Below are 15783 nucleotides of genomic sequence, written 5' to 3'. Positions count from 1 at the left end.
GTTATATCTTAAAGAGACAAGTCAGCTTCTAGACCAAATGTTGGTTATATCTTAAAGAGCGATTAAATGCCCCTGATTCCGCATGTGTTTTTTCTGTTGCTCATTAGGAAAAGGGAGATTTCAGTCTTGAGGGTGTTGTTGTATGTGTCAGTTCTTGCTGTTTCCCCCCCCCCATGAGACGCCACAGGAACAAAGACAGTAACACTTCCTCAAAATAGTCTAAGAAATTTAACCAAAGATAACTCAAGAAATCTGTCATTAATTTAGATAATTATAATAATATAATAATAATAATAATATTTAGATAATAATAATTTAGACAGGGGTTTTTCCTCTTCTTTCAGAGTAGATATTAGTAATAATAATATTATAATTATAATTATAATAATTAATAATTATAATAATTATATTTTATATCTGTCTATAGTATTTGGTGCAGTATTTCTCCAGGTAAAATACAACACGTTTCCTTATGTCAATCCGCTGTGATGCGGGTGCAGGTCTGTCTGTTCTGTACTCGGATTGGACAGAGCTCAATCACCTCACCTGTTAATTAATCCAGCATTATTGGACACAGTGGGCATTGTGGAGGATTGGACAGAGCACAATCACCTCACCTGTTAATTAATCCAGCATTATTGGACACAGTGGGCATTGTGGAGGATTGGACAGAGCACAATCACCTCACCTGTTAATTAATCCAGCATTATTGGACACAGTGGGCATTGTGGAGGATTGGACAGAGCACAATCACCTCACCTGTTAATTAATCCAGCATTATTGGACACAGTGGGCATTGTGGAGGATTGGACAGAGCACAATCACCTCACCTGTTAATTAATCCAGCATTATTGGACACAGTGGGCATTGTGGAGGATTGGAATTAATCCAGAGCACAATCACCTCACCTGTTAATTAATCCAGCATTATTGGACACAGTGGGCATTGTGGAGGATTGGACAGAGCACAATCACCTCACCTGTTAATTAATCCAGCATTATTGGACACAGTGGGCATTGTGGAGGATTGGACAGAGCACAATCACCTCACCTGTTAATTAATCCAGCATTATTGGACACAGTGGGCATTGTGGAGGATTGGACAGAGCACAATCACCTCACCTGTTAATTAATCCAGCATTATTGGACACAGTGGGCATTGTGGAGGATTGGACAGAGCACAATCACCTCACCTGTTAATTAATCCAGCATTATTGGACACAGTGGGCATTGTGGAGGATTGGACAGAGCACAATCACCTCACCTGTTAATTAATCCAGCATTATTGGACACAGTGGGCATTGTGGAGGATTGGACAGAGCACAATCACCTCACCTGTTAATTAATCCAGCATTATTGGACACAGTGGGCATTGTGGAGGATTGGACAGAGCACAATCACCTCACCTGTTAATTAATCCAGCATTATTGGACACAGTGGGCATTGTGGAGGATTGGACAGAGCACAATCACCTCACCTGTTAATTAATCCAGCATTATTGGACACAGTGGGCATTGTGGAGGATTGGACAGAGCACAATCACCTCACCTGTTAATTAATCCAGCATTATTGGACACAGTGGGCATTGTGGAGGATTGGACAGAGCACAATCACCTCACCTGTTAATTAATCCAGCATTATTGGACACAGTGGGCATTGTGGAGGGGACAGGCACAATCACCTGTTAATTAATCCAGCATTATTGGACACAGTGGGCATTGTGGAGGATTGGACAGAGCACAATCACACCTGTGAATTAATCCAGCATAATTAATCCAGCATTATTGGACACAGTGGGCATTGTGGAGGATTGGACAGAGCACAATCACCTCACCTGTTAATTAATCCAGCATTATTGGACACAGTGGGCATTGTGGAGGATTGGACAGAGCACAATCACCTCACCTGTTAATTAATCCAGCATTATTGGACACAGTGGGCATTGTGGAGGATTGGACAGAGCACAATCACCTCACCTGTTAATTAATCCAGCATTATTGGACACAGTGGGCATTGTGGAGGATTGGACAGAGCACAATCACCTCACCTGTTAATTAATCCAGCATTATTGGACACAGTGGGCATTGTGGAGGATTGGACAGAGCACAATCACCTCACCTGTTAATTAATCCAGCATTATTGGACACAGTGGGCATTGTGGAGGATTGGACAGAGCACAATCACCTCACCTGTTAATTAATCCAGCATTATTGGACACAGTGGGCATTGTGGAGGATTGGACAGAGCACAATCACCTCACCCAGCATTATTGGACACAGTGGGCATTGTGGAGGATTGGACAGAGCACACACCTCACCTGTTAATTAATCCAGCATTATTGGACACAGTGGGCATTGTGGAGGATTGGACAGAGCACAATCACCTCACCTGTTAATTAATCCAGCATTATTGGACACAGTGGGCATTGTGGAGGATTGGACAGAGCACAATCACCTCACCTGTTAATTAATCCAGCATTATTGGACACAGTGGGCATTGTGGAGGATTGGACAGAGCACAATCACCTCACCTGTTAATTAATCCAGCATTATTGGACACAGTGGGCATTGTGGAGGATTGGACAGAGCACAATCACCTCACCTGTTAATTAATCCAGCATTATTGGACACAGTGGGCATTGTGGAAATCCAAACCCAACCTTCAAGTCCTGACCAACTCTTGTACTCAAATTTACCGAACTCTTGTTTTTGGAAAAATACTGACTTTACGGACCAAAAATAAACCTACTTACACTTTTTAGGACATTTTTGGGTATTGACTAATATGGATGCTATATATTATGTATTATATTATGTTATATATGGTGTTTTCAACCAGAGAAGTTGGTTCCACAGTTCAGTTGTCCTTTTAAAGATCCACTCCGTCAGAGCTACAGAGGTTCATTGTCTTCTGTAGAAACCTCACCATGAGAAGGACCATCTCCTCCTTGGGTACAGGCTCCAGGTCGGGAACAGCAAAGGCCTCTGGGAACGTGTTGCCCCGAGCCAGGGCCTCGGCTGCCTTCACCGTGGTGGAGAAGCAGTCTAGCCACGCCCACTCGCCGGGTGACCAGGTACAGGTGGCTGGCTCCAGGGGACAGAGGCGGAGGTGGGGGGACGGGAGGGGAACATAGGAGCTGATCCAGGTGTAACCCCACGGCCAAGGAGGCCAGGCACTGCATGTAGGGGCTGTGGACTAGCTGTTCTCCACACACGACGTGGGGCTGGAGGACCAAACAGGAAGTACACATTTAGACGTGGGTGTTATAACATATGTTATGGTAACCGCTAACTACGATAACCAACTACGGTGAAAAACAACTACGATTAAAAAAAGGAAGTAGGTAGGCTTTTAGACAGTTATGATCGATTACCTTGGCATGGAACTGGGCTATCATTTACTTTCAAATAACACACACACACACACACACACACACACACACACACACACACACACACACACACACACACACACACACACACACACACACACACACACACACACACACAGTCACACACACACACACACACAGAAACAGGCAGACACACACACACACACACAGAAACAGGCAGACACACACACACACACACACACACACAGAGAAACAGGCAGACACACACAAACACACAGAGAAGCAAGCAGAGAAACACAGACACACACAGACACACACAGGCAGACACACACAGACACACACACACACACAGAGAAACAGGCAGACACACACACTCAGAGAAGCACAGACACACACACACACAGACACACAGACACACACACACACAGACAGAGAAACACACACACACACACACACACAGAAAACAGGCAGACACACACACACACACACACAGAGAAACAGGCAGACACACACACACACACACACACACACACAGTACCTTCTCGTATGAGTACTGCTCCTGCAGCATAACAGGCAGCCTCTCCAGGAAGGCTCTCATGCAGGGAGCCATGTTCAATCCCACAACCCCCTGTTTCTTCAGCGCCGTCCGGCAGGTGGCTAGCACCTGGTGAGAGGACATGAAGTCTGTCGAGCAGTTCACCACCAACACATCCTGAGGACAAAGACAACAACAGAAACATGAAAGTCGGCCAAGAGTCAAACACATAAAAGAAGCCGATTTAAACTGTACTGTAGTGTCCTTTAGTCACAGTTGAGTCAGTCCATACTGTAGTATTCTTTAGTCAGTCCATACTGTAGTATCCTTTAGTCAGTCCATACTGTAGTATTCTTTAGTCAGTCCATACTGTAGTATTCTTTAGTCAGTCCATACTGTAGTATCCTTTAGTCAGAGTTGAGTCAGTCCATACTGTAGTATCCTTTAGTCAGTCCATACTGTAGTATCCTTTAGTCAGAGTTGAGTCAGTCCATACTGTAGTATCCTTTTAGTCAGTCAGTCCATACTGTAGTATCCTTTAGTCAGTCCAGTAGTATCCTTTAGTCAGTCCATACTGTAGTATCCTTTAGTCAGTCCATACTTGAGTCAGTCCATACTGTAGTATCCTCAGAGTTGAGTCAGTCCATACTGTAGTATCCTTTAGTCAGAGTTGAGTCAGTCCATACTGTAGTATCCTTTAGTCAGTCCATACTGTAGTATCCTTTAGTCAGAGTCCATACTGAGTATCCTTTAGTCAGTCATATCTGTCAGTATCAGTCCATACTGTAGTATCAGAGTTGAGTCAGTCCATACTGTAGTATCCTTTAGTCAGTCCATACTGTTATCCTTTAGTCAGTCAGTCCATACTGTAGTATCCTTTAGTCAGTCCATACTGTAGTATCCTTTAGTCAGAGTTGAGTCAGTCCATACTGTAGTATCCTTTAGTCAGTCCATACTGTAGTATCCTTTAGTCAGAGTTGAGTCAGTCCATACTGTAGTATCCTCAGTCCATAAGTCAGAGTTGAGTCAGTCCATACTGTAGTATCCTTTAGTCAGAGTTGAGTCAGTCCATACTGTAGTATCCTTTAGTCAGAGTTGAGTCAGTCAGTCCATACTGTAGTATCCTTTAGTCCATACTGAGTAGTCAGTCCATACTGTAGTATCCTCTAGTCAGTCCATACTGTAGTATCCTTTAGTCAGTCCATACTGTAGTATCCTTTAGTCAGAGTTGAGTCAGTCCATACTGTAGTATCCTCTAGTCAGTCCATACTGTAGTATCCTTTAGTCAGTCCATACTGTAGTATCCTCTTAGTCAGTCCATACTGTAGTATCCTTTAGTCAGTCCATACTGTAGTATCCTCTAGTCAGTCCATACTGTAGTATCCTTTAGTCAGTCCATACTGTAGTATCCTTTAGTCAGTCCATACTGTAGTATCCTTTAGTCAGTCCATACTGTAGTATCCTTTAGTCAGTCCATACTGTAGTATCCTTTAGTCAGAGTTGAGTCAGTACATACTGTAGTATCCTCTAGTCAGTCCATACTGTAGTATCCTCTAGTCAGAGTTGAGTCAGTCCATACTGTAGTATCCTTTAGTCAGTCCATACTGTAGTATCCTTTAGTCAGTCCATACTGTAGTATTCTTTAGTCAGTCCATACTGTAGTATCCTTTAGTCAGTCCATACTGTAGTATTCTTTAGTCAGTCCATACTGTAGTATCCTCTAGTCAGTCCATACTGTAGTATCCTTTAGTCAGTCCATACTGTAGTATCCTCTAGTCAGTCCATACTGTAGTATCCTTTAGTCAGTCCATACTGTAGTATCCTTTAGTCAGAGTTGAGTCAGTCCATACTGTAGTATCCTCTAGTCAGAGTTGAGTCAGTACATACTGTAGTATCCTTTAGTCAGTACATACTGTAGTATCCTCTAGTCAGTCCATACTGTAGTATCCTTTAGTCAGTCCATACTGTAGTATCCTTTAGTCAGTCCATACTGTAGTATCCTTTAGTCAGAGTTGAGTCAGTACATACTGTAGTATCCTCTAGTCAGTCCATACTGTAGTATCCTTTAGTCAGAGTTGAGTCAGTCCATACTGTAGTATCCTTTAGTCAGAGTTGAGTCAGTCCATACTGTAGTATCCTTTAGTCAGTCCATACTGTAGTATCCTCTAGTCAGTCCATACTGTAGTATCCTCTAGTCAGTCCATACTGTAGTATCCTTTAGTCAGTCCATACTGTAGTATCCTTTAGTCAGAGTTGAGTCAGTCCATACTGTAGTATCCTTTAGTCAGTCCATACTGTAGTATCCTCTAGTCAGTTGAGTCCATACTGTATCAGTAGAGTTGAGTCAGTCCATACTGTAGTATCCTTTAGTCATCCCATACTGTAGTATCCTCTAGTCAGTCCATACTGTAGTATCCTTTAGTCAGAGTTGAGTCAGTCCATACTGTAGTATCCTTTAGTCAGTCCATACTGTAGTATCCTTTAGTCAGTCCATACTGTAGTATCCTTTAGTCAGTCCATACTGTAGTATCCTTTAGTCAGTCCATACTGTAGTATCCTTAGTAGTCAGTCCATACTGTAGTATCCTCTAGTCAGAGTTGAGTCAGTCCATACTGTAGTATCCTTTCAGTCAGTCCATACTGTAGTATCCTTTAGTCAGTCCATACTGTAGTATCCTCTAGTCAGTCCATACTGTAGTATCCTTGAGTCAGTCCATACTGTAGTATCCTCTAGTCAGTCCATACTGTTGAGTCAGTCCATACTGTAGTATCCTTTAGTCAGTCCATACTGTAGTATCCTTTCCATACTGTAGTATCCTTTAGAGTCAGTCCATACTGTAGTATCCTTTAGTCCAGTCAGTCCATACTGTAGTATCCTTTAGTCAGAGTTGAGTCAGTCCATACTGTAGTATCCTTTAGTCAGTCCATACTGTAGTATCCTTTAGTCAGTCCATACTGTAGTATCCTTTAGTCAGTCCATACTGTAGTATCCTTAGTCCAGTAGTATCCTCTAGTCAGTCCATACTGTAGTATCCTCTAGTCAGTCCATACTGTAGTATCCTTTAGTCAGAGTTGAGTCAGTCCATACTGTAGTATCCTTTAGTCAGAGTTGAGTCAGTCCATACTGTAGTATCCTTTAGTCAGTCCATACAGTCCATACTGTAGTATCCTTTAGTCAGTCCATACTGTAGTATCCTTTAGTCAGTCCATACTGTAGTATCCTCTAGTCAGTCCATACTGTAGTATCCTTTAGTCAGTCCATACTGTAGTATCCTCTAGTCAGTCCATACTGTAGTATCCTTTAGTCAGAGTTGAGTCAGTCCATACTGTAGTATCCTTTAGTCAGTCCATACTGTAGTATCCTTTAGTCAGAGTTGAGGCCTCTCAGTGAACTGATTCTGGTTCCAAACTGATGTTCCACCTCACCTTTGACCTGTTGGAGTCAGTCCATACTGGTATCCTTTACGCCCACATCTGGGATCCAGACTATGTTCTGGATGGCTCCTGTCAGTCCATACTGTAGTATTACTGTCTGGTCAGCCACTGTAGTATCCGTCCTGTTATAGTCCATACAGTATCAGACAGACAGAGTCAGTCCATACTGAGTATCCTTTAGACAGAGTTGGCAGGCAGACAGACAGACAGACAGGTATCCTTTAGTCAGAGTTGAGTTAGGCCATACTGTAGTATCCTTTAGTCAGAGTTGAGGCAGTCAGGCAGTTCCAGACAGATGTTCAGACAGACAGACAGACCTTTAGACAGGCAGGCAGGCAGGCAGGCAGGCAGGCAGGCAGACGACAGACAGACCAGACAGACAGACAGACAGACAGACAGACAGAGTTTAACAGGACAGTAACCACAGACAGACAGACAGGCAGACAGGCAGACAGAGTTTAACAGGACAGTAACCACAGACAGACAGACAGACAGACAGACAGACAGACAGACAGACAGACAGGCAGACAGACAGACAGACAGACAGACAGACAGACAGACAGACAGACAGACAGACAGACAGGCAGACAGGCAGACAGACAGACAGACAGACAGAGTTTAACAGGACAGTAACCACAGACAGGCAGGCAGGCAGGCAGACAGACAGGCAGACAGGCAGACAGGCAGACAGAGTTTAACAGGACAGTAACCACAGACAGGCAGGCAGGCAGACAGACAGTTTAACAGGACAGTAACCACACAGGACAGACAGACAGACAGACAGACAGACAGACAGACAGACAGACAGACAGACAGACAGACAGACAGACAGACAGACAGACAGACAGACAGACAGACAGAGTTTAACAGGACAGTAACCACACACAGCTAAAAGTGCTTGTTTGAGCAACAGTCTATTAAGTTTGTCTAAACATATTTCTCATAAGATCCAGGAAGTACAGTTACTTTATTCTTTAAACCTCTGGAACAAACTCCTAGCACCTGGGTGAACAATATTCCTCTGTGTGTGTGTGTGTGTGTGTGTGTGTGTGTGTGTGTGTGTGTGTGTGTGTGTGTGTGTGTGTGTGTGTGTGTGTGTGTGTCTCCTCACCCGTAAGGACCAGATGTTCATGAGGCCTCCCACGCCTCCAGACACCAGGGCCAGGCCGTCAGGGCTGAAGACTACTGTCCTCACTGGGGTGATATGACCCTTCAGCTGGAACACACACACCGCCCCCTCCACACGCCTGCTGGAACTCTGCTGCTGCTGGGACACGCGCACACACACACACACACACACACACACACACACACACAGAATGGGGGAGGGAGGAAAAGAACACCCTTTGAAAAACTGTAGCTGACGATCAACCGATCAAATCAAACCAATACAACCGATCAAATCAAACCAATACAACCGATCAAATCAAACCAACGCAACCGATCAAATCAAACCGATACAACCGATCAAATCAAACCAATACAACCGATCAAATCAAACCAACGCAACCGATCAAATCAAACCGATACAACCGATCAAATCAAACCAATACAACCGATCAAATCAAACCAACGCAACCGATCAAATCAAACCAACGCAACCGATCAAATCAAACCAACGCAACCAATCAAATCAAACCAACGCAACCGATCAAATCAAACCAACGCAACCGATCAAATCAAACCAACGCAACCGATCAAATCAAACCAACGCAACCGATCAAATCAAACCAACACAACCGATCAAATCAAGCCAACACAACCGATAAAATCAAGCCAACACAACCGATAAAATTAGATCTTGTACAGATGAATCACTGAGGGTAGAAGTTCCCCCTCTCTAACAGATCCAGCCTAATCCCAATTCTAACCCTGTCCCCATCAGCAGGGCTAAACCATATCTGACCCAGAAGCAGTGGTTAGGCAGACACCTCTACCTACTACTGATTTATCATACCTTGCGTTTGGCTTTGGGTTCGTTGTCCCTCCGGGCCTCGGAGCCAGAAGAGGAGGATTCTGGGAAGGCAGAGGCGTCTTGAGGTACGGTCCAGACTGACACCAGTCCGTTTTGGCAACACCTGGAATAACACAGTGCTCTTTTAAATGTGTGTGTTGGTTTGTATTACTATACTTGTGAGGACATTGTGAGAACTTGTGGTCAAATGTAATGTCCACAGATTTTTACTCAATTCGATTCTATTTTTACTTCTCTTTCTGGAAAAACAGTGTCCTTGCATTCAAGCAGCACCAGACTAGAACTGAGGAATGAGAAGGTTATCCTTGTGAAAGTAGCAGAGTGTCAAAACCTGCCTAAATGTCAGTTATCCAGACAGAGACTGATCAACCTGACCACAGAGTTCATCTATAGTCCTCTATAGTCCACTAAAGACATATATAGTCCACTATAGTCCCCTAAAGACATCTATAGTCCACTATAGTCCACTAAAGACATATATAGTCCTCTATAGTCCACTAAAGACATCTATAGTCCACTATAGTCCCCTAAAGACATCTATAGTCCACTAAAGACATATATAGTCCTCTATAGTCCCCTAAAGACATCTATAGTCCACTATAGTCCACTAAAGACATATATAGTCCTCTATAGTCCCCTAAAGACATCTATAGTCCACTATAGTCCACTGAAGACATATATAGTCCACTATAGTCACCTAAAGACTATAGTCCACTATCGTCCACTAAAGACATATATAGTCCCCTAAAGACATCTATAGTCCACTATTGTCCACTAAAGACATATATAGTCCACTATAGTACACTAAAGACATCTATAGTCCACTATAGTCCACTAAAGACATCTATAGTCCACTAAAGACATCTATAGTCCACTAAAGACATCTATAGTCCTATATAGTCCACTAAAGACATCTATAGTCCACTAAAGACATCTATAGTCCCCTATAGTCCACTAAAGACATCTATAGTCCACTAAAGACATATATAGTTCTCTATAGTCCACTAAAGACATATATAGTCCACTATAGTCCACTAAAGACATCTATAGTCCACTATAGTCCATTAAAGACATCTATAGTCCACTAAAGACATCTATAGTCTACTAAAGACATCTATAGTCCTCTATAGTCCACTAAAGACATCTATAGTCCACTAAAGACATCTATAGTCCACTAAAGATATATATAGTCCACTAAAGACATCTATAGTCCACTAAAGACATCTATAGTCCACTAAAGACATCTATAGTCCACTAAAGACATCTATAGTCCACTATAGTCCACTAAAGACATCTATAGTTCACTATAGTCCACTAAAGACATCTATAGTCCACTATAGTCCACTAAAGACATCTATAGTCCACTAAAGACATCTATAATCCACTAAAGACATCTATAGTCCACTATAGTCCACTAAAGACGTCTATAGTCCACTAAATCAAATCAAATCAAATTATATAGCCCTTCGTACATCAGCTGATGTCTCAAAGTGCTGTACAGAAACCCAGCCTAAAACCCCAAGAAACCTAGAGAGGAACCAGGCTATGTGGGGTGGCCAGTCCTCTTCTGGCTGTGCCGGGTGGAGATTTTAACAGAACATGGCCAAGATGTTCAAATGTTTATAAATTACCAGCATGGTCGAATAATAATAAGGCAGAAAAGTTGAAACAAGAGCAGCAGCACGGTCAGGTGGACTGGGGACAGCAAGGAGTCATCAGCAAGGAGTCATCATGTCAGGTAGTCCTGGGGCATGGTCCAGGTCTACACTATAGTCCCCTATAGACATCTATAGTCCATTAAAGACATATATAGTCCACTAAAGACATCTATAGTCTACTAAAGTCCAGTTCAGTTCCATACATGACTAAAAGTGAATTAATATCAACACAGTCGTCCAGTTGAATACCATACGTACGTGGCCAGCATGTTGAGAGGTTTGGCTCCGTGTCCAGTCAGACCACACCAGGCCACTCCATTGACCTGGGCAGGGTGGGGTAGGCTCTGCAGACACTTCCAGCCTGCTCCGGGGTTTGACCCTGACCCAGGGCTGGACCATAGCTTCACCACGTCCTCTTTGGCACAGGTCAACAGTATCTGACCAGTAGGATCCCACTTTATACTGGTGATGGACTCCTGGGACAGACACATATAATAATAAAAATATTACTACGACTACTACTACTAATAATAAAAAGAATACTAATAATACTAGTAATACTACTACTAATACTACTACTACTTATACTGCCACTACGACTACTACTACTAATAATAAAATACTAGAATACTAATAATACTAGTAATACTACTACTAACTAATAATAAAAGAATACTACTAGTAATACTACTATAATAATACTACTACATACTACTACTACTACTACTAATAATAATAAAAAAAGAATACTACTACTAATACTACTATTACTACTACTAATACTACTACTACTACTACCACCACTACTAACACCACTACTAATACTACTAATAATACTACTACTAGTAGTAATAATAATAACTACTACTACTGCTAATACTACTAGTACTAATACTACTACTAATAATAATGATACTGCCATTAATCATAATAATACTACTACTGCTACTACTACTACTACTAATACTACTACTAATAATAATAATACTACTACTACTACCAATAATAATAATAATACTACCACTAATAATAATAATACTACTACCACTAATAATAATACTACTACTAGTAATAATACTGCTACTACTAATAATACAAATACTAATAATACTACCACGAATAATACTACTACTGCTAATAATAACTCTCACCAATAATAATACAACTAATAATACTACTACTAATAATAATACTACTACTACTAATAATAATACTACCGCCAATAATAATAATACTACTACTAATAATACTACTACGACTAATAATAATACTACCACCAATAATAATAATACTACTACCACCAATAATAATAATACCACTAATAATAATACTACTAATAAGAATACTACTAATAATAATACTACCACTAATAATACCACCACTAATAATAATAATAATAATAATACTAGTACTACTACTAATAATAATAATACTAATACTACAGCTAATAATAATACTACTACTAAAAATAATAACACTACTACTGCTACTACTAATAATAATACTACTACTAATAATAATACTAATAATAATACCACTAATAATAATAATACTACCACCAATAATAATAATACTACTAATAATAATACTAATAATAATAATACCACTAATAATAATAATAATACTACCACCATTAATAATAATACTACTACTAATAATAATACTAGTACTACTAATAACAATACTACCACTAATAATACTAATACTATCACTAATAATACTACTACTGCTACTAATACTAATAATAATACCACTACAAATAATAATAATACTAATAACAATAATACTAATAATAATACCACCACTAATAATAATAAGACTACTACTACTACCAATAATAATAATACTACCACTAATAATAAGAATAATACTACTACCACTACTAATAATAATAATACTACTAATAATAATAATACTACCACCAATAATAATAATACTACTAATAATAATACTAATACTACTACTACTAATAATACTACTAATAACACTACTACTAATAATAATAATAATACCACCAATAATAATAATACTACCACTAATAATAATAATACTACTACGAATAATACTACTGCTACTACTACTACTAATACTACTACCAGCACTAATAATACTACTACTAATAATAATACTACTAATAATAATACTACTACTGTTACTAATAATACTACTAAGAATAATACTAATAATAATACTAATACTACTACTAATAATAATACTACCACTACTACTACTACTAATAATACTACTAACAATATAATATAATATAATGTGATATTATTATATAGAGATAGTGGTGACCTTATGGGCATCAATGACCACGACCGCTCCTTTCTCCAGAGGCTCTTTGGTGCCAATCAGCAGCTTGCCGTCAGCGTAGCCCACGGCGAACGGCCTGTCCTCACTGTACCAGGCGATGTGGATCACTGACACTACAACAGAAAAACAACAAACTTCAGGTCACGGAACACCAACGTAAAACCGTCGTCGCGCGCACGAAAAAAATATATCAAAACGGTCAGAAGTCTAAATCGGGAGAGTCACAAATCAACACGACTTCAGATCAGTGTCTTAAAGAGTAAATCTTGGAAGTAAGAAAAAACCATACGATCAACGACACACAAGAGACACAGTTGTCACAGTTATGTGAAATCTGGGGACATAATTATTTTTATTTTTTTTAACCTTTATTTAACTAGGCAAGTCAGTTAAGAACAAATTCTTATTTTCAATGACGGCCTAGGAACAGTGGGTTAACTGCCTTGTTCAGGGGCAGAACGACAGATTTGTACCTTGTCAGCTCAGGGGTTTGAACTTGCAACCTTCCGGTTACTAGTCCAACGCTCTAACCGATAGGCTACCCTGCCGCCCCTCCACTCTAACCACTAGGCTACCCTGCCGCCCCTCCACTCTAACCACTAGGCTACCCTGCCCCCTCCACTCTACCCCTCCACTCCACTAACCACTAGGCTACCCCACTGCCCCTGCCCCCCTCCACTCTAACCACTAGGCTACCCTCCATCGCCCTCCACCCTCTAACCACTAGTCTACCTGCCGCCCCTCCACTCTAACCACTAGGCTACCCTGCCGCCCCTCCACTCTAACCACTAGTCTACCTGCCGCCCCTCCACTCTAACCACTAGTCTACCTGCCAGCCCTCCACTCTAACCACTAGTCTACCTGCCGCCCCTCCACTCTAACCACTAGGCTACCCTGCCGCCCCTCCACTCTAACCACTAGTCTACCTGCCGCCCCACTCCCACTCTAACCACTAGTCTACCTGCCGCCCCTCCACTCTAACCACTAGTCTACCTGCCGCCCCCTCCACTCTAACCACTAGTCTACCTGCTGCCCCTCCACTCTAACCACTAGTCTACCTGCCGCCCCTCCACTCTAACCACTAGTCTACCTGCCGCCCCTCCACTCTAACCACTAGTCTACCTGCCGCCCCTCCACTCTAACCACTAGTCTACCTGCCGCCCCTCCACTCTAACCACTAGGCTACCCTGCCGCCCCTCCACTCTAACCACTAGTCTACCTGTCGCCCCTCCACTCTAACCACTAGTCTACCTGTCGCCCTCCACTCTAACCACTAGGCTACCCTGCCAGCCCTCCACTCTAACCACTAGGCTACCTGCCGCCCCTCCACTCTAACCACTAGTCTACCTGCCGCCCCCATGCCAGCCCTCCACTCCACTCTAACCACTAGTCTACCTGCCGCCCCTCCACTCTAACCACTAGTCTACCTGCCGCCCCATGCCAGCCCACCCTCCAGACTACGTACCATCTTTCCGGTAGCAGTGCTCCAGCTCGGTGCGCCGCATGGTGCAGGCATCGTGGACCTCTATAAGGCCCAGGGATCCATCCATACGTCCTACCAGCAACACATCTTTGGGTTCCCCGCACCACAGGGACACGGCTTCTCCCTCCGGCCAGGCCAGAGCTGACACCCAGTGGGGCTGCACGTCCAGAAGACCTTTACCACCTGGTGGAGGGGGTCAGAGTGGAAAGGTTTACAGGTCAGATAGATTCTAATAGAAACCACAGGGTCAGATAGAAACCACAGGGTCAGATAGATTCTAAAAGAAACCACAGGGTCAGATAGAAACCACAGGGTCAGATAGAAACCACAGGGTCAGATAGATTCTAATAGAAACCACAGGGTCAGATAGAAACCACAGGGTCAGATAGATTCTAAAAGAAACCACAGGGTCAGATAGAAACCACAGGGTCAGATAGAAACCACAGGGTCAGATAGATTCTAAAAGAAACCACAGGGTCAGATAGAAACCACAGGGTCAGATAGATTCTAAAAGAAACCACAGGGTCAGATAGATTCTAATAGAAACCACAGGGTCAGATAGAAACCACAGGGTCAGATAGATTCTAAAAGAAACCACAGGGTCAGATAGATTCTAATAGAAACCACCGGGTCAGATAGATTCTAAAAGAAACCACAGGGTCAGATAGATTCTAGTAGAAATCACAGGGTCAGATAGATTCTAATAGAAACCACAGGGTCAGATAGAAACCACAGGGTCAGATAGATTCTAATAGAAACCACAGGGTCAGATAGAAACCACCTCCCACTTCCACCACACAGACCTCCCATCACCACTACACAGACCTCCCCCACCTCCACTACACAGACCTCCCACCCCCTCCACTACACAGACCTCCCACCCCCTCCACTACACAGACCTCCCACCCCCTCCACTACACAGACCTCCCACCTCCACTACACAGACCTCCCACCCCTCCACTACACAGACCTCCCACCCCTCCACTACACAGACCTCCCACCCCCTCCACTACACAGACCTCCCACCCCTC

The 15783-nt window shown here is 42.3% G+C and overlaps 1 pseudogene; it reads right to left on the bottom strand.

Annotated features, from left to right (window-relative positions):
* LOC121844514 overlaps positions 1-15783 on the bottom strand; it is an 86242-nt pseudogene that overhangs the window by 51391 nt on the left and 19068 nt on the right.

The sequence above is a fragment of the Oncorhynchus tshawytscha genome, unplaced genomic scaffold, assembly GCF_018296145.1.
Source record: "Oncorhynchus tshawytscha isolate Ot180627B unplaced genomic scaffold, Otsh_v2.0 Un_contig_3379_pilon_pilon, whole genome shotgun sequence".
NCBI lineage: Eukaryota > Metazoa > Chordata > Actinopteri > Salmoniformes > Salmonidae > Oncorhynchus > Oncorhynchus tshawytscha.
Note: the sequence above shows the minus strand (reverse complement) of the source record. Positions and strands in the feature narration are given on the sequence as shown.